This window comes from Pseudophryne corroboree, chromosome 11 (genome assembly GCF_028390025.1).
Source record: "Pseudophryne corroboree isolate aPseCor3 chromosome 11, aPseCor3.hap2, whole genome shotgun sequence".
Lineage (NCBI taxonomy): Eukaryota > Metazoa > Chordata > Amphibia > Anura > Myobatrachidae > Pseudophryne > Pseudophryne corroboree.
The window spans coordinates 214,063,817-214,084,441 of record NC_086454.1 but is presented as its reverse complement, the minus strand read 5'-3'; the positions used below and the strand labels follow the sequence as shown (position 1 = coordinate 214,084,441).

At 34.7% G+C, this 20,625-nt stretch overlaps 5 non-coding genes across 5 annotated transcripts; all 5 read left to right on the top strand.

The window, feature by feature from the left end:
- Nucleotides 1-2,735: 2,735 nt before the first annotated feature.
- TRNAN-AUU (transfer RNA asparagine (anticodon AUU)) lies at nucleotides 2,736-2,809 on the top strand. The gene has a single exon. It is a non-coding gene; the product is annotated as a tRNA-Asn (tRNA).
- A 3,433-nt stretch (nucleotides 2,810-6,242) lies between these two features.
- TRNAN-AUU (transfer RNA asparagine (anticodon AUU)) lies at nucleotides 6,243-6,316 on the top strand. The gene has a single exon. It is a non-coding gene; the product is annotated as a tRNA-Asn (tRNA).
- Nucleotides 6,317-9,749: 3,433 nt separating this feature from the next.
- Nucleotides 9,750-9,823, top strand: TRNAN-AUU (transfer RNA asparagine (anticodon AUU)). Its single transcript has one exon. It is a non-coding gene; the product is annotated as a tRNA-Asn (tRNA).
- Nucleotides 9,824-14,422: 4,599 nt separating this feature from the next.
- TRNAN-AUU (transfer RNA asparagine (anticodon AUU)) lies at nucleotides 14,423-14,496 on the top strand. The gene has a single exon. It is a non-coding gene; the product is annotated as a tRNA-Asn (tRNA).
- Nucleotides 14,497-20,265: 5,769 nt separating this feature from the next.
- On the top strand, nucleotides 20,266-20,339 carry TRNAN-AUU (transfer RNA asparagine (anticodon AUU)). The gene has a single exon. It is a non-coding gene; the product is annotated as a tRNA-Asn (tRNA).
- The last annotated feature ends 286 nt before the right edge of the window (nucleotides 20,340-20,625 follow it).

Below are 20,625 nucleotides of genomic sequence, written 5' to 3'. Positions count from 1 at the left end.
TTTTGAAAGAAAACAATACTGTCAATATACTATTAAAACAAATTAAAATGGTAAAAGTTATTGTACTTTCAGTAAAAATAAAAGAGCCAAAATATCAATCCCAGTTTTGGATTACTTTAATTAACAAACAAAAAAATGCATATAGCAGAGGATAGTTTCAATCTGCCTACCTCTGGGTTATGGGCCCAGCATGCTTCCATTGCTGTACTCTGCTGCACATGTAAGTGCAAGAGATCCTGAAGCACTCACTCATCATGGGAAAGTACCAATGTGTTTCTTCGTTGGTTGATAGATGAAACATCTTACAAAAACTCTCCAGATTATTGACTTTTTTAAGTTTTTCTAGGAAACGTTTTAGATGAATGCTTATTAGCATTTGTCAGTATGTACTTTTTGCAAAGTGTCTCTGTGGCGCAATCAGTTAGTGTGTACGGCTATTAACCAAAAGGTTGGTGGTTCAATCCCACCCAGGGACGTAATTGACATTGTTATCAGATTTTGGTGATCTTTAAGTAGACAAGTCAAATTTCATACCCCCTGTTATGGCGTAGGGTACCTGGCCTTCTCTGATGTAATCAGAGTTAGATTTGATTCAGTGATTTTATAAAAACATCTAGGAAGCACAATTTAGCAGTGGGTTGCAGAGAAAAAGAAATATGCTGGCAAAAAAATCAAATTGCGCGATTAAACAGGTCTTCATTTTCTGGCTTTATTTTTATGCTAACAAATTTGTTCTCTGAAAAGTGTCCACAAAGCCAAGTCTCTGATTAACACCTTTGTAGGGATGGTTTTTCACCTATTACTAAATTAAACTTGCTTCATTGGAAAGGCAGCAAGATGCATCCTCATTTCAATGTCTACTGAAATAATACAGGTTGACACCAGGAAACATTAACGCCACTGCATCCTTGCTGCTTTCTCATGTGGAAGTCTGTTTAATGTGAAAACAAGGTGATATCTAATTAGCACACAGGTAAGGAATTAAGAAAATCTTTATTTAAGGGTGAAGATGTTTCTCACAAAATCGTTGACCCAATGCATCATTGAAATTCAAGCTGGAAAGATGATTTTAATATATCACTTGTACATTTTGTATTGCTCTTCTGGTGACAATGTAGTTTGTTTTTGTCAATTACCATTTTAATAATAGGGTAAAGAAAATGAAGTGGATTTTTGAAAGAAAACAATACTGTCAATATACTATTAAAACAAATTAAAATGGTAAAAGTTATTGTACTTTAAGTAAAAATAAAAGAGACAAAATATCAATCCCAGTTTTGGATTACTTTAATTAACAAAAAAAAATGCATATAGCAGAGGATAGTTTCAATCTGCCTACCTCTGGGTTATGGGCCCAGCATGCTTCCATTGCAGTACTCTGCTGCACATGTAAGTTCAAGAGATCCTGAAGCACTCACTCATCATGGGAAAGTACCAATGTGTTTCTTCGTTGGTTGATGGAAGAAACATCTTACAAAAACTCTCCAGATTATTGACTTTTTAAAGTTTTTCTAGGAAACGTTTTAGATGAATGCTTATTAGCCTTTGTCAGTATTGACTTTCGCAAAGTGTCTCTGTGGCGCAATCAGTTAGTATGTATGGTTATTAACCAAAAGGTTGGTGGTTCAATCCCACCCAGGGACCTAATTGACCTTGTTATCAGATTTTGGTGATCTTTAAGTAGACAAGTCAAATTTCATACCCCCTGTTATGGTGTAGGGTACCTGGCCTTCTCTGATGTAATCTGAGTTAGATTTGATTCAGTGATTTTATAAAAACATCTAGGAAGCACAATTTAGCAGTGGGTTGCAGAGAAAAAGAAATATGCTGGCAAAAAAATCAAATTGCGTGATTAAACAGCTCTTCATTTTCTGGCTTTATTTTTATGCTAACAAATTTGTTCTCTGAAAAGTGTCCACAAAGCCAAGTCTCTGATTAACACCTTTGTAGGGATGGTTTTTCACCTATTACTAAATTAAACTTGCTTCATTGGAAAGGCAGCAAGATGCATCCTCATTTCAATGTCTACTGAAATAATACAGGTTGACACCAGGAAACATTAACGCCACTGCATCCTTGCTGCTTTCTCATGTGGAAGTCTGTTTAATGTGAAAACAAGGTGATATCTAATTAGCACACAGGTAAGGAATTAAGAAAATCTTTATTTAAGGGTGAAGATGTTTCTCACAAAATTGTTGCCCCAATGCATCATTGAAATTCAAGCTGGAAAGATGATTTTAATATATCACTTGTACATTTTGTATTGCTCTTCTGGTGACAATGTAGTTTTTTTGTCAATTACCATTTTAATAACAGGGTAAAGAAAATTAAGTGGATTTTTGAAAGAAAACTATACTGTCAATATACTATTAAAACAAATTAAAATGGTAAAAGTTATTGTACTTTAAGTAAAAATAAAAGAGCAAAAATATCAATCCCAGTTTTGATTACTTAAATTAACAAAAAAAATGCATATAGCAAAGGATAGTTTCAATCTGCCTACCTCTGGGTTATGGGTCCAGCATGCTTCCATTGCAGTACTCTGCTGCCCATGTAAGTGCAAGAGATCCTGAAGCACTCACTCATCATGGCAAAGTACCAATGTGTTTATTCGTTGGTTGATGGAAGAAACATCTTACAAAAACTCTCCAGATTATTGATTTTTTAATGTTTTTCTAGGAAACGTTCTAGATGTATGCTTATTAGCCTTTGTCAGTATGTACTTTTTGCAAAGTGTCTCTGTGGCGCAATCGGTTAGTGTGTTTGGCTATTAACCAAAAGGTTGGTGGTTCAATCCCACCCAGGGACGTAATTAACCTTGTGATCAGATTTTGGTGATATTTAAGTAGACAAGTCAAAATGTCAAACCTCCTCTTATGGTGTAGGGTACATGGCCTTCTCTGATGTAATCAGAGTTAGATTTGATTCAGTGATTTTATAAAAAACAGCTAGGAAGCACAATTTAGCAGTGGGTTGCAGAGAAAAAAAATATGCTGGCAGAAAAATCCAATCGAGTGATTAAAGAGCTCTTCATTTTCTGGCTTTATTTTTATGCTAACAAATTTGTTCTCTGAAAAGTGTCCACAAAGCCAAGTCTCTGATTAACACCTTTGTAAGGATGGTTTTTCACCTATTACTAAATTAAACTTGCTTCATTGGAAAGGCAGCAAGATGCATCCTCATTTCAATGTCTACTGAAATAATACAAGTTGACACCAGGAAACATTAACGCCACTGCATCCTTGCTGCTTTCTCATGTGGAAGTCTGTTTAATGTGAAAACAAGGTGATATATAATTAGCACACAGGTAAGGAATTAAGAAAATCTTTATTTAAGGGTGAAGATGTTTCTCACAAAATTGTTGACCCAATGCATCATTGAAATTCAAGCTGGAAAGATGATTTTAATATATCACTTGTACATTTTGTATTGCTCTTCTGGTGACAATGTAGTTTGTTTTTGTCAATTACCATTTTAATAATAGGGTAAAGAAAATGAAGTGGATTTTTGAAAGAAAACAATACTGTCAATATACTATTAAAACAAATTAAAATGGTAAAAGTTATTGTACTTTAAGTAAAAATAAAAGAGACAAAATATCAATCCCAGTTTTGGATTACTTTAATTAACAAAAAAAAATGCATATAGCAGAGGATAGTTTCAATCTGCCTACCTCTGGGTTATGGGCCCAGCATGCTTCCATTGCTGTACTCTGCTGCACATGTAAGTGCAAGATATCCTGAAGAACTCACTCATCATGGGAAAGTACCAATGTGTTTCTTCGTTGGTTGATAGAAGAAACATCTTACAAAAATTCTCCAGATTATTGATTTTTTTAAGTTTTTCTAGGAAACGTTTTAGATGAATGCTTATTAGCATTTGTCAGTATGTACTTTTGCAAAGTGTCTCTGTGGCGCAATCAGTTAGTGTGTACGGCTATTAACCAAAAGGTTGGTGGTTCAATCCCACCCAGGGACGTAATTGACCTTGTTATCAGTTTTTGGTGATCTTTAAGTAGACAAGTCAAATTTCATACCCCCTGTTATGGTGTAGGGTACCTGGCCTTCTCTGATGTAATCAGAGTTAGATTTGATTCAGTGATTTTATAAAAACATCTAGGAAGCACAATTTAGCAGTGGGTTGCAGAGAAAAAGAAATATGCTGGCAAAAAAATCAAATTGCGTGATTAAACAGCTCTTCATTTTCTGGCTTTATTTTTATGCTAACAAATTTGTTCTCTGAAAAGTGTCCACAAAGCCAAGTCTCTGATTAACACCTTTGTAGGGATGGTTTTTCACCTATTACTAAATTAAACTTGCTTCATTGGAAAGGCAGCAAGATGTATCCTCATTTCAATGTCTACTGAAATAATACAGGTTGACACCAGGAAACATTAACGCCACTGCATCCTTGCTGCTTTCTCATGTGGAAGTCTGTTTAATGTGAAAACAAGGTGATATCTAATTAGCACACAGGTAAGGAATTAAGAAAATCTTTATTTAAGGGTGAAGATGTTTCTCACAAAATTGTTGACCCAATGCATCATTGAAATTCAAGCTGGAAAGATGATTTTAATATATCACTTGTACATTTTGTATTGCTCTTCTGGTGACAATGTAGTTTGTTTTTGTCAATTACCATTTTAATAATAGGGTAAAGAAAATGAAGTGGATTTTTGAAAGAAAACAATACTGTCAATATACTATTAAAACAAATTAAAATGGTAAAAGTTATTGTACTTTAAGTAAAAATAAAAGAGACAAAATATCAATCCCAGTTTTGGATTACTTTAATTAACAAAAAAAAATGCATACAGCAGAGGATAGTTTCAATCTGCCTACCTCTGGGTTATGGGCCCAGCATGCTTCCATTGCAGTACTCTGCTGCACATGTAAGTTCAAGAGATCCTGAATCACTCACTCATCATGGGAAAGTATCAATGTGTTTCTTCGTTGGTTGATGGAAGAAACATCTTACAAAAACTCTCCAGATTATTGACTTTTTAAAGTTTTTCTAGGAAACGTTTTAGATGAATGCTTATTAGCCTTTGTCAGTATGGACTTTCGCAAAGTGTCTCTGTGGCGCAATCAGTTAGTATGTACGGCTATTAACCAAAAGGTTGGTGGTTCAATCCCACCCAGGGACCTAATTGACCTTGTTATCAGATTTTGGTGATCTTTAAGTAGACAAGTCAAAATTTCAAACCCCCTGTTATGGTGTAGGGTACCTGGCCTTCTCTGATGTAATCAGAGTTAGATTTGATTCAGTGATTTTATAAAAACAGCTAGGAAGCACAATTTAGCAGTGGGTTGCAGAGAAAAAAAATATGCTGGCAGAAAAATCCAATTGAGTGATTAAACAGCTCTTTATTTTCTGGCTTTATTTTTATGCTAACAAATTTGTTCTCTGAAAAGTGTCCACAAAGCCAAGTCTCTGATTAACACCTTTGTAAGGATGGTTTTTCACCTATTACTAAATTAAACTTGCTTCATTGGAAAGGCAGCAAGATGCATCCTCATTTCAATGTCTACTGAAATAATACAGGTTGACACCAGGAAACATTAACGCCACTGCATCCTTGCTGCTTTCTCATGTGGAAGTCTGTTTAATGTGAAAACAAGGTGATATCTAATTAGCACACAGGTAAGGAATTAAGAAAATCTTTATTTAAGGGTGAAGATGTTTCTCACAAAATCGTTGCCCCAATGCATCATTGAAATTCAAGCTGGAAATATGATTTTAATATATCACTTGTACATTTTGTATTGCTCTTCTGGTGACAATGTAGTTTGTTTTTGTCAATTACCATTTTAATAATAGGGTAAAGAAAATTAAGTGGATTTTTGAAAGAAAACAATACTGTCAATATACTATTAAAACAAATTAAAATGGTAAAAGTTATTGTACTTTCAGTAAAAATAAAAGAGCCAAAATATCAATCCCAGTTTTGGATTACTTTAATTAACAAACAAAAAAATGCATATAGCAGAGGATAGTTTCAATCTGCCTACCTCTGGGTTATGGGCCCAGCATGCTTCCATTGCTGTACTCTGCTGCACATGTAAGTGCAAGAGATCCTGAAGCACTCACTCATCATGGGAAAGTACCAATGTGTTTCTTCGTTGGTTGATAGAAGAAACATCTTACAAAAACTCTCCAGATTATTGACTTTTTTAAGTTTTTCTAGGAAACGTTTTAGATGAATGCTTATTAGCCTTTGTCAGTATGGACTTTTGCAAAGTGTCTCTGTGGCGCAATCGGTTAGTGTGTTTGGCTATTAACCAAAAGGTTGGTGGTTCAATCCCACCCAGGGACGTAATTAACCTTGTTATCAGATTTTGGTGATCTTTAAGTAGACAAGTCAAAATTTCAAACCCCCTGTTATGGTGTAGGGTACCTGGCCTTCTCTGATGTAATCAGAGTTAGATTTGATTCAGTGATTTTATAAAAACAGCTAGGAAGCACAATTTAGCAGTGGGTTGCAGAGAAAAAAAATATGCTGGCAGAAAAATCCAATCGAGTGATTAAACAGCTCTTCATTTTCTGGCTTTATTTTTATGCTAACAAATTTGTTCTCTGAAAAGTGTCCACAAAGCCAAGTCTCTGATTAACACCTTTGTAAGGATGGTTTTTCACCTATTACTAAATTAAACTTGCTTCATTGGAAAGGCAGCAAGATGCATCCTCATTTCAATGTCTACTGAAATAATACAAGTTGACACCAGGAAACATTAACGCCACTGCATCCTTGCTGCTTTCTCATGTGGAAGTCTGTTTAATGTGAAAACAAGGTGATATCTAATTAGCACACAGGTAAGGAATTAAGAAAATCTTTATTTAAGGGTGAAGATGTTTCTCACAAAATTGTTGACCCAATGCAACATTGAAATTCAAGCTGGAAAGATGATTTTAATATATCACTTGTACATTTTGTATTGCTCTTCTGGTGACAATGTAGTTTGTTTTTGTCAATTACCATTTTAATAATAGGGTAAAGAAAATGAAGTGGATTTTTGAAAGAAAACAATACTGTCAATATACTATTAAAACAAATTAAAATGGTAAAAGTTATTGTACTTTAAGTAAAAATAAAAGAGACAAAATATCAATCCCAGTTTTGGATTACTTTAATTAACAAAAAAAAAATGCATATAGCAGAGGATAGTTTCAATCTGCCTACCTCTGGGTTATGGGCCCAGCATGCTTCCATTGCTGTACTCTGCTGCACATGTAAGTGCAAGATATCCTGAAGAACTCACTCATCATGGGAAAGTACCAATGTGTTTCTTCGTTGGTTGATAGAAGAAACATCTTACAAAAATTCTCCAGATTATTGATTTTTTTAAGTTTTTCTAGGAAACGTTTTAGATGAATGCTTATTAGCATTTGTCAGTATGTACTTTTGCAAAGTGTCTCTGTGGCGCAATCAGTTAGTGTGTACGGCTATTAACCAAAAGGTTGGTGGTTCAATCCCACCCAGGGACGTAATTGACCTTGTTATCAGTTTTTGGTGATCTTTAAGTAGACAAGTCAAATTTCATACCCCCTGTTATGGTGTAGGGTACCTGGCCTTCTCTGATGTAATCAGAGTTAGATTTGATTCAGTGATTTTATAAAAACATCTAGGAAGCACAATTTAGCAGTGGGTTGCAGAGAAAAAGAAATATGCTGGCAAAAAAATCAAATTGCGTGATTAAACAGCTCTTCATTTTCTGGCTTTATTTTTATGCTAACAAATTTGTTCTCTGAAAAGTGTCCACAAAGCCAAGTCTCTGATTAACACCTTTGTAGGGATGGTTTTTCACCTATTACTAAATTAAACTTGCTTCATTGGAAAGGCAGCAAGATGTATCCTCATTTCAATGTCTACTGAAATAATACAGGTTGACACCAGGAAACATTAACGCCACTGCATCCTTGCTGCTTTCTCATGTGGAAGTCTGTTTAATGTGAAAACAAGGTGATATCTAATTAGCACACAGGTAAGGAATTAAGAAAATCTTTATTTAAGGGTGAAGATGTTTCTCACAAAATTGTTGACCCAATGCATCATTGAAATTCAAGCTGGAAAGATGATTTTAATATATCACTTGTACATTTTGTATTGCTCTTCTGGTGACAATGTAGTTTGTTTTTGTCAATTACCATTTTAATAATAGGGTAAAGAAAATGAAGTGGATTTTTGAAAGAAAACAATACTGTCAATATACTATTAAAACAAATTAAAATGGTAAAAGTTATTGTACTTTAAGTAAAAATAAAAGAGACAAAATATCAATCCCAGTTTTGGATTACTTTAATTAACAAAAAAAAATGCATACAGCAGAGGATAGTTTCAATCTGCCTACCTCTGGGTTATGGGCCCAGCATGCTTCCATTGCAGTACTCTGCTGCACATGTAAGTTCAAGAGATCCTGAATCACTCACTCATCATGGGAAAGTACCAATGTGTTTCTTCGTTGGTTGATGGAAGAAACATCTTACAAAAACTCTCCAGATTATTGACTTTTTAAAGTTTTTCTAGGAAACGTTTTAGATGAATGCTTATTAGCCTTTGTCAGTATGGACTTTCGCAAAGTGTCTCTGTGGCGCAATCAGTTAGTATGTACGGCTATTAACCAAAAGGTTGGTGGTTCAATCCCACCCAGGGACCTAATTGACCTTGTTATCAGATTTTGGTGATCTTTAAGTAGACAAGTCAAAATTTCAAACCCCCTGTTATGGTGTAGGGTACCTGGCCTTCTCTGATGTAATCAGAGTTAGATTTGATTCAGTGATTTTATAAAAACAGCTAGGAAGCACAATTTAGCAGTGGGTTGCAGAGAAAAAAAATATGCTGGCAGAAAAATCCAATTGAGTGATTAAACAGCTCTTTATTTTCTGGCTTTATTTTTATGCTAACAAATTTGTTCTCTGAAAAGTGTCCACAAAGCCAAGTCTCTGATTAACACCTTTGTAAGGATGGTTTTTCACCTATTACTAAATTAAACTTGCTTCATTGGAAAGGCAGCAAGATGCATCCTCATTTCAATGTCTACTGAAATAATACAGGTTGACACCAGGAAACATTAACGCCACTGCATCCTTGCTGCTTTCTCATGTGGAAGTCTGTTTAATGTGAAAACAAGGTGATATCTAATTAGCACACAGGTAAGGAATTAAGAAAATCTTTATTTAAGGGTGAAGATGTTTCTCACAAAATCGTTGCCCCAATGCATCATTGAAATTCAAGCTGGAAATATGATTTTAATATATCACTTGTACATTTTGTATTGCTCTTCTGGTGACAATGTAGTTTGTTTTTGTCAATTACCATTTTAATAATAGGGTAAAGAAAATTAAGTGGATTTTTGAAAGAAAACAATACTGTCAATATACTATTAAAACAAATTAAAATGGTAAAAGTTATTGTACTTTCAGTAAAAATAAAAGAGCCAAAATATCAATCCCAGTTTTGGATTACTTTAATTAACAAACAAAAAAATGCATATAGCAGAGGATAGTTTCAATCTGCCTACCTCTGGGTTATGGGCCCAGCATGCTTCCATTGCTGTACTCTGCTGCACATGTAAGTGCAAGAGATCCTGAAGCACTCACTCATCATGGGAAAGTACCAATGTGTTTCTTCGTTGGTTGATAGAAGAAACATCTTACAAAAACTCTCCAGATTATTGACTTTTTTAAGTTTTTCTAGGAAACGTTTTAGATGAATGCTTATTAGCCTTTGTCAGTATGGACTTTTGCAAAGTGTCTCTGTGGCGCAATCGGTTAGTGTGTTTGGCTATTAACCAAAAGGTTGGTGGTTCAATCCCACCCAGGGACGTAATTAACCTTGTTATCAGATTTTGGTGATCTTTAAGTAGACAAGTCAAAATTTCAAACCCCCTGTTATGGTGTAGGGTACCTGGCCTTCTCTGATGTAATCAGAGTTAGATTTGATTCAGTGATTTTATAAAAACAGCTAGGAAGCACAATTTAGCAGTGGGTTGCAGAGAAAAAAAATATGCTGGCAGAAAAATCCAATCGAGTGATTAAACAGCTCTTCATTTTCTGGCTTTATTTTTATGCTAACAAATTTGTTCTCTGAAAAGTGTCCACAAAGCCAAGTCTCTGATTAACACCTTTGTAAGGATGGTTTTTCACCTATTACTAAATTAAACTTGCTTCATTGGAAAGGCAGCAAGATGCATCCTCATTTCAATGTCTACTGAAATAATACAAGTTGACACCAGGAAACATTAACGCCACTGCATCCTTGCTGCTTTCTCATGTGGAAGTCTGTTTAATGTGAAAACAAGGTGATATCTAATTAGCACACAGGTAAGGAATTAAGAAAATCTTTATTTAAGGGTGAAGATGTTTCTCACAAAATTGTTGACCCAATGCAACATTGAAATTCAAGCTGGAAAGATGATTTTAATATATCACTTGTACATTTTGTATTGCTCTTCTGGTGACAATGTAGTTTGTTTTTGTCAATTACCATTTTAATAATAGGGTAAAGAAAATGAAGTGGATTTTTGAAAGAAAACAATACTGTCAATATACTATTAAAACAAATTAAAATGGTAAAAGTTATTGTACTTTAAGTAAAAATAAAAGAGACAAAATATCAATCCCAGTTTTGGATTACTTTAATTAACAAAAAAAAAATGCATATAGCAGAGGATAGTTTCAATCTGCCTACCTCTGGGTTATGGGCCCAGCATGCTTCCATTGCAGTACTCTGCTGCACATGTAAGTTCAAGAGATCCTGAAGCACTCACTCATCATGGGAAAGTACCAATGTGTTTCTTTGTTGGTTGATGGAAGAAACATCTTACAAAAACTCTCCAGATTATTGACTTTTTAAAGTTTTTCTAGGAAACGTTTTAGATGAATGCTTATTAGCCTTTGTCAGTATGGACTTTTGCAAAGTGTCTCTGTGGCGCAATCAGTTAGTATGTACGGCTATTAGCCAAAAGGTTGGTGGTTCAATCCCACCCAGGGACCTAATTGACCTTGTTATCAGATTTTGGTGATCTTTAAGTAGACAAGTCAAAATTTCAAACCCCCTGTTATGGTGTAGGGTACCTGGCCTTCTCTGATGTAATCAGAGTTAGATTTGATTCAGTGATTTTATAAAAACAGCTAGGAAGCACAATTTAGCAGTGGGTTGCAGAGAAAAAAAATATGCTGGCAGAAAAATCCAATTGAGTGATTAAACAGCTCTTTATTTTCTTGCTTTATTTTTATGCTAACAAATTTGTTCTCTGAAAAGTGTCCACAAAGCCAAGTCTCTGATTAACACCTTTGTAAGGATGGTTTTTCACCTATTACTAAATTAAACTTGCTTCATTGGAAAGGCAGCAAGATGCATCCTCATTTCAATGTCTACTGAAATAATACAGGTTGACACTAGGAAACATTAATGCCACTGCATCCTTGCTGCTTTCTCATGTGGAAGTCTGTTTAATGTGAAAACAAGGTGATATCTAATTAGCACACAGGTAAGGAATTAAGAAAATCTTTATTTAAGGGTGAAGATGTTTCTCACAAAATCGTTGCCCCAATGCATCATTGAAATTCAAGCTGGAAAGATGATTTTAATATATCACTTGTACATTTTGTATTGCTCTTCTGGTGACAATGTAGTTTGTTTTTGTCAATTACCATTTTAATAATAGGGTAAAGAAAATGAAGTGGATTTTTGAAAGAAAACAATACTGTCAATATACTATTAAAACAAATTAAAATGGTAAAAGTTATTGTACTTTCAGTAAAAATAAAAGAGCCAAAATATCAATCCCAGTTTTGGATTACTTTAATTAACAAACAAAAAAATGCATATAGCAGAGGATAGTTTCAATCTGCCTACCTCTGGGTTATGGGCCCAGCATGCTTCCATTGCTGTACTCTGCTGCACATGTAAGTGCAAGAGATCCTGAAGCACTCACTCATCATGGGAAAGTACCAATGTGTTTCTTCGTTGGTTGATAGATGAAACATCTTACAAAAACTCTCCAGATTATTGACTTTTTTAAGTTTTTCTAGGAAACGTTTTAGATGAATGCTTATTAGCATTTGTCAGTATGTACTTTTTGCAAAGTGTCTCTGTGGCGCAATCAGTTAGTGTGTACGGCTATTAACCAAAAGGTTGGTGGTTCAATCCCACCCAGGGACGTAATTGACATTGTTATCAGATTTTGGTGATCTTTAAGTAGACAAGTCAAATTTCATACCCCCTGTTATGGTGTAGGGTACCTGGCCTTCTCTGATGTAATCAGAGTTAGATTTGATTCAGTGATTTTATAAAAACATCTAGGAAGCACAATTTAGCAGTGGGTTGCAGAGAAAAAGAAATATGCTGGCAAAAAAATCAAATTGCGCGATTAAACAGGTCTTCATTTTCTGGCTTTATTTTTATGCTAACAAATTTGTTCTCTGAAAAGTGTCCACAAAGCCAAGTCTCTGATTAACACCTTTGTAGGGATGGTTTTTCACCTATTACTAAATTAAACTTGCTTCATTGGAAAGGCAGCAAGATGCATCCTCATTTCAATGTCTACTGAAATAATACAGGTTGACACCAGGAAACATTAACGCCACTGCATCCTTGCTGCTTTCTCATGTGGAAGTCTGTTTAATGTGAAAACAAGGTGATATCTAATTAGCACACAGGTAAGGAATTAAGAAAATCTTTATTTAAGGGTGAAGATGTTTCTCACAAAATCGTTGACCCAATGCATCATTGAAATTCAAGCTGGAAAGATGATTTTAATATATCACTTGTACATTTTGTATTGCTCTTCTGGTGACAATGTAGTTTGTTTTTGTCAATTACCATTTTAATAATAGGGTAAAGAAAATGAAGTGGATTTTTGAAAGAAAACAATACTGTCAATATACTATTAAAACAAATTAAAATGGTAAAAGTTATTGTACTTTAAGTAAAAATAAAAGAGACAAAATATCAATCCCAGTTTTGGATTACTTTAATTAACAAAAAAAAATGCATATAGCAGAGGATAGTTTCAATCTGCCTACCTCTGGGTTATGGGCCCAGCATGCTTCCATTGCAGTACTCTGCTGCACATGTAAGTTCAAGAGATCCTGAAGCACTCACTCATCATGGGAAAGTACCAATGTGTTTCTTCGTTGGTTGATGGAAGAAACATCTTACAAAAACTCTCCAGATTATTGACTTTTTAAAGTTTTTCTAGGAAACGTTTTAGATGAATGCTTATTAGCCTTTGTCAGTATAGACTTTCGCAAAGTGTCTCTGTGGCGCAATCAGTTAGTATGTATGGCTATTAACCAAAAGGTTGGTGGTTCAATCCCACCCAGGGACCTAATTGACCTTGTTATCAGATTTTGGTGATCTTTAAGTAGACAAGTCAAATTTCATACCCCCTGTTATGGTGTAGGGTACCTGGCCTTCTCTGATGTAATCAGAGTTAGATTTGATTCAGTGATTTTATAAAAACATCTAGGAAGCACAATTTAGCAGTGGGTTGCAGAGAAAAAGAAATATGCTGGCAAAAAAATCAAATTGCGTGATTAAACAGCTCTTCATTTTCTGGCTTTATTTTTATGCTAACAAATTTGTTCTCTGAAAAGTGTCCACAAAGCCAAGTCTCTGATTAACACCTTTGTAGGGATGGTTTTTCACCTATTACTAAATTAAACTTGCTTCATTGGAAAGGCAGCAAGATGCATCCTCATTTCAATGTCTACTGAAATAATACAGGTTGACACCAGGAAACATTAACGCCACTGCATCCTTGCTGCTTTCTCATGTGGAAGTCTGTTTAATGTGAAAACAAGGTGATATCTAATTAGCACACAGGTAAGGAATTAAGAAAATCTTTATTTAAGGGTGAAGATGTTTCTCACAAAATTGTTGCCCCAATGCATCATTGAAATTCAAGCTGGAGAGATGATTTTAATATATCACTTGTACATTTTGTATTGCTCTTCTGGTGACAATGTAGTTTTTTTGTCAATTACCATTTTAATAACAGGGTAAAGAAAATTAAGTGGATTTTTGAAAGAAAACTATACTGTCAATATACTATTAAAACAAATTAAAATGGTAAAAGTTATTGTACTTTAAGTAAAAATAAAAGAGCAAAAATATCAATCCCAGTTTTGATTACTTAAATTAACAAAAAAAATGCATATAGCAAAGGATAGTTTCAATCTGCCTACCTCTGGGTTATGGGTCCAGCATGCTTCCATTGCAGTACTCTGCTGCCCATGAAAGTGCAAGAGATCCTGAAGCACTCACTCATCATGGCAAAGTACCAATGTGTTTATTCGTTGGTTGATGGAAGAAACATCTTACAAAAACTCTCCAGATTATTGATTTTTTAATGTTTTTCTAGGAAACGTTCTAGATGTATGCTTATTAGCCTTTGTCAGTATGTACTTTTTGCAAAGTGTCTCTGTGGCGCAATCGGTTAGTGTGTTTGGCTATTAACCAAAAGGTTGGTGGTTCAATCCCACCCAGGGACGTAATTAACCTTGTGATCAGATTTTGGTGATATTTAAGTAGACAAGTCAAAATGTCAAACCTCCTCTTATGGTGTAGGGTACATGGCCTTCTCTGATGTAATCAGAGTTAGATTTGATTCAGTGATTTTATAAAAAACAGCTAGGAAGCACAATTTAGCAGTGGGTTGCAGAGAAAAAAAATATGCTGGCAGAAAAATCCAATCGAGTGATTAAAGAGCTCTTCATTTTCTGGCTTTATTTTTATGCTAACAAATTTGTTCTCTGAAAAGTGTCCACAAAGCCAAGTCTCTGATTAACACCTTTGTAAGGATGGTTTTTCACCTATTACTAAATTAAACTTGCTTCATTGGAAAGGCAGCAAGATGCATCCTCATTTCAATGTCTACTGAAATAATACAAGTTGACACCAGGAAACATTAACGCCACTGCATCCTTGCTGCTTTCTCATGTGGAAGTCTGTTTAATGTGAAAACAAGGTGATATATAATTAGCACACAGGTAAGGAATTAAGAAAATCTTTATTTAAGGGTGAAGATGTTTCTCACAAAATTGTTGACCCAATGCATCATTGAAATTCAAGCTGGAAAGATGATTTTAATATATCACTTGTACATTTTGTATTGCTCTTCTGGTGACAATGTAGTTTGTTTTTGTCAATTACCATTTTAATAATAGGGTAAAGAAAATGAAGTGGATTTTTGAAAGAAAACAATACTGTCAATATACTATTAAAACAAATTAAAATGGTAAAAGTTATTGTACTTTAAGTAAAAATAAAAGAGACAAAATATCAATCCCAGTTTTGGATTACTTTAATTAACAAACAAAAAAATGCATATAGCAGAGGATAGTTTCAATCTGCCTACCTCTGGGTTATGGGCCCAGCATGCTTCCATTGCTGTACTCTGCTGCACATGTAAGTGCAAGATATCCTGAAGAACTCACTCATCATGGGAAAGTACCAATGTGTTTCTTCGTTGGTTGATAGAAGAAACATCTTACAAAAATTCTCCAGATTATTGATTTTTTTAAGTTTTTCTAGGAAACGTTTTAGATGAATGCTTATTAGCATTTGTCAGTATGTACTTTTGCAAAGTGTCTCTGTGGCGCAATCAGTTAGTGTGTACGGCTATTAACCAAAAGGTTGGTGGTTCAATCCCACCCAGGGACGTAATTGACCTTGTTATCAGTTTTTGGTGATCTTTAAGTAGACAAGTCAAATTTCATACCCCCTGTTATGGTGTAGGGTACCTGGCCTTCTCTGATGTAATCAGAGTTAGATTTGATTCAGTGATTTTATAAAAACATCTAGGAAGCACAATTTAGCAGTGGGTTGCAGAGAAAAAGAAATATGCTGGCAAAAAAATCAAATTGCGTGATTAAACAGCTCTTCATTTTCTGGCTTTATTTTTATGCTAACAAATTTGTTCTCTGAAAAGTGTCCACAAAGCCAAGTCTCTGATTAACACCTTTGTAGGGATGGTTTTTCACCTATTACTAAATTAAACTTGCTTCATTGGAAAGGCAGCAAGATGTATCCTCATTTCAATGTCTACTGAAATAATACAGGTTGACACCAGGAAACATTAACGCCACTGCATCCTTGCTGCTTTCTCATGTGGAAGTCTGTTTAATGTGAAAACAAGGTGATATCTAATTAGCACACAGGTAAGGAATTAAGAAAATCTTTATGTAAGGGTGAAGATGTTTCTCACAAAATTGTTGACCCAATGCATCATTGAAATTCAAGCTGGAAAGATGATTTTAATATATCACTTGTACATTTTGTATTGCTCTTCTGGTGACAATGTAGTTTGTTTTTGTCAATTACCATTTTAATAATAGGGTAAAGAAAATGAAGTGGATTTTTGAAAGAAAACAATACTGTCAATATACTATTAAAACAAATTAAAATGGTAAAAGTTATTGTACTTTAAGTAAAAATAAAAGAGACAAAATATCAATCCCAGTTTTGGATTACTTTAATTAACAAAAAAAAAATGCATACAGCAGAGGATAGTTTCAATCTGCCTACCTCTGGGTTATGGGCCCAGCATGCTTCCATTGCAGTACTCTGCTGCACATGTAAGTTCAAGAGATCCTGAATCACTCACTCATCATGGGAAAGTACCAATGTGTTTCTTCGTTGGTTGATGGAAGAAACATCTTACAAAAACTCTCCAGATTATTGACTTTTTAAAGTTTTTCGAGGAAACGTTTTAGATGAATGCTTATTAGCCTTTGTCAGTATGGACTTTTGCAAAGTGTCTCTGTGGCGCAATCAGTTAGTATGTACGGCTATTAACCAAAAGGTTGGTGGTTCAATCCCACCCAGGGACCTAATTGACCTTGTTATCAGATTTTGGTGATCTTTAAGTAGACAAGTCAAATTTCATACCCCCTGTTATGGTGTAGGGTACCTGGCCTTCTCTGATGTAATCAGAGTTAGATTTGATTCAGTGATTTTATAAAAACAGCTAGGAAGCACAATTTAGCAGTGGGTTGCAGAGAAAAAAAATATGCTGGCAGAAAAATCCAATTGAGTGATTAAACAGCTCTTTATTTTCTGGCTTTATTTTTATGCTAACAAATTTGTTCTCTGAAAAGTGTCCACAAAGCCAAGTCTCTGATTAACACCTTTGTAAGGATGGTTTTTCACCTATTACTAAATTAAACTTGCTTCATTGGAAAGGCAGCAAGATGCATCCTCATTTCAATGTCTACTGAAATAATACAGGTTGACACCAGGAAACATTAACGCCACTGCATCCTTGCTGCTTTCTCATGTGGAAGTCTGTTTAATGTGAAAACAAGGTGATATCTAATTAGCACACAGGTAAGGAATTAAGAAAATCTTTATTTAAGGGTGAAGATGTTTCTCACAAAATCGTTGCCCCAATGCATCATTGAAATTCAAGCTGGAAATATGATTTTAATATATCACTTGTACATTTTGTATTGCTCTTCTGGTGACAATGTAGTTTGTTTTTGTCAATTACCATTTTAATAATAGGGTAAAGAAAATGAAGTGGATTTTTGAAAGAAAACAATACTGTCAATATACTATTAAAACAAATTAAAATGGTAAAAGTTATTGTACTTTCAGTAAAAATAAAAGAGCCAAAATATCAATCCCAGTTTTGGATTACTTTAATTAACAAACAAAAAAATGCATATAGCAGAGGATAGTTTCAATCTGCCTACCTCTGGGTTATGGGCCCAGCATGCTTCCATTGCTGTACTCTGCTGCACATGTAAGTGCAAGAGATCCTGAAGCACTCACTCATCATGGGAAAGTACCAATGTGTTTCTTCGTTGGTTGATAGATGAAACATCTTACAAAAACTCTCCAGATTATTGACTTTTTTAAGTTTTTCTAGGAAACGTTTTAGATGAATGCTTATTAGCATTTGTCAGTATGTACTTTTTGCAAAGTGTCTCTGTGGCGCAATCAGTTAGTGTGTACGGCTATTAACCAAAAGGTTGGTGGTTCAATCCCACCCAGGGACGTAATTGACATTGTTATCAGATTTTGGTGATCTTTAAGTAGACAAGTCAAATTTCATACCCCCTGTTATGGTGTAGGGTACCTGGCCTTCTCTGATGTAATCAGAGTTAGATTTGATTCAGTGATTTTATAAAAACATCTAGGAAGCACAATTTAGCAGTGGGTTGCAGAGAAAAAGAAATATGCTGGCAAAAAAATCAAATTGCGCGATTAAACAGGTCTTCATTTTCTGGCTTTATTTTTATGCTAACAAATTTGTTCTCTGAAAAGTGTCCACAAAGCCAAGTCTCTGATTAACACCTTTGTAGGGATGGTTTTTCACCTATTACTAAATTAAACTTGCTTCATTGGAAAGGCAGCAAGATGCATCCTCATTTCAATGTCTACTGAAATAATACAGGTTGACACCAGGAAACATTAACGCCACTGCATCCTTGCTGCTTTCTCATGTGGAAGTCTGTTTAATGTGAAAACAAGGTGATATCTAATTAGCACACAGGTAAGGAATTAAGAAAATCTTTATTTAAGGGTGAAGATGTTTCTCACAAAATCGTTGACCCAATGCATCATTGAAATTCAAGCTGGAAAGATGATTTTAATATATCACTTGTACATTTTGTATTGCTCTTCTGGTGACAATGTAGTTTGTTTTTGTCAATTACCATTTTAATAATAGGGTAAAGAAAATGAAGTGGATTTTTGAAAGAAAACAATACTGTCAATATACTATTAAAACAAATTAAAATGGTAAAAGTTATTGTACTTTAAGTAAAAATAAAAGAGACAAAATATCAATCCCAGTTTTGGATTACTTTAATTAACAAAAAAAAATGCATATAGCAGAGGATAGTTTCAATCTGCCTACCTCTGGGTTATGGGCCCAGCATGCTTCCATTGCAGTACTCTGCTGCACATGTAAGTTCAAGAGATCCTGAAGCACTCACTCATCATGGGAAAGTACCAATGTGTTTCTTCGTTGGTTGATGGAAGAAACATCTTACAAAAACTCTCCAGATTATTGACTTTTTAAAGTTTTTCTAGGAAACGTTTTAGATGAATGCTTATTAGCCTTTGTCAGTATAGACTTTCGCAAAGTGTCTCTGTGGCGCAATCAGTTAGTATGTATGGCTATTAACCAAAAGGTTGGTGGTTCAATCCCACCCAGGGACCTAATTGACCTTGTTATCAGATTTTGGTGATCTTTAAGTAGACAAGTCAAATTTCATACCCCCTGTTATGGTGTAGGGTACCTGGCCTTCTCTGATGTAATCAGAGTTAGATTTGATTCAGTGATTTTATAAAAACATCTAGGAAGCACAATTTAGCAGTGGGTTGCAGAGAAAAAGAAATATGCTGGCAAAAAAATCAAATTGCGTGATTAAACAGCTCTTCATTTTCTGGCTTTATTTTTATGCTAACAAATTTGTTCTCTGAAAAGTGTCCACAAAGCCAAGTCTCTGATTAACACCTTTGTAGGGATGGTTTTTCACCTATTACTAAATTAAACTTGCTTCATTGGAAAGGCAGCAAGATGCATCCTCATTTCAATGTCTACTGAAATAATACAGGTTGACACCAGGAAACATTAACGCCACTGCATCCTTGCTGCTTTCTCATGTGGAAGTCTGTTTAATGTGAAAACAAGGTGATATCTAATTAGCACACAGGTAAGGAATTAAGAAAATCTTTATTTAAGGGTGAAGATGTTTCTCACAAAATTGTTGCCCCAATGCATCATTGAAATTCAAGCTGGAAAGATGATTTTAATATATCACTTGTACATTTTGTATTGCTCTTCTGGTGACAATGTAGTTTTTTTGTCAATTACCATTTTAATAACAGGGTAAAGAAAATTAAGTGGATTTTTGAAAGAAAACTATACTGTCAATATACTATTAAAACAAATTAAAATGGTAAAAGTTATTGTACTTTAAGTAAAAATAAAAGAGCAAAAATATCAATCCCAGTTTTGATTACTTAAATTAACAAAAAAAATGCATATAGCAAAGGATAGTTTCAATCTGCCTACCTCTGGGTTATGGGTCCAGCATGCTTCCATTGCAGTACTCTGCTGCCCATGTAAGTGCAAGAGATCCTGAAGCACTCACTCATCATGGCAAAGTACCAATGTGTTTATTCGTTGGTTGATGGAAGAAACATCTTACAAAAACTCTCCAGATTATTGATTTTTTAATGTTTTTCTAGGAAACGTTCTAGATGTATGCTTATTAGCCTTTGTCAGTATGTACTTTTTGCAAAGTGTCTCTGTGGCGCAATCGGTTAGTGTGTTTGGCTATTAACCAAAAGGTTGGTGGTTCAATCCCACCCAGGGACGTAATTAACCTTGTGATCAGATTTTGGTGATATTTAAGTAGACAAGTCAAAATGTCAAACCTCCTCTTATGGTGTAGGGTACATGGCCTTCTCTGATGTAATCAGAGTTAGATTTGATTCAGTGATTTTATAAAAAACAGCTAGGAAGCACAATTTAGCAGTGGGTTGCAGAGAAAAAAAATATGCTGGCAGAAAAATCCAATCGAGTGATTAAAGAGCTCTTCATTTTCTGGCTTTATTTTTATGCTAACAAATTTGTTCTCTGAAAAGTGTCCACAAAGCCAAGT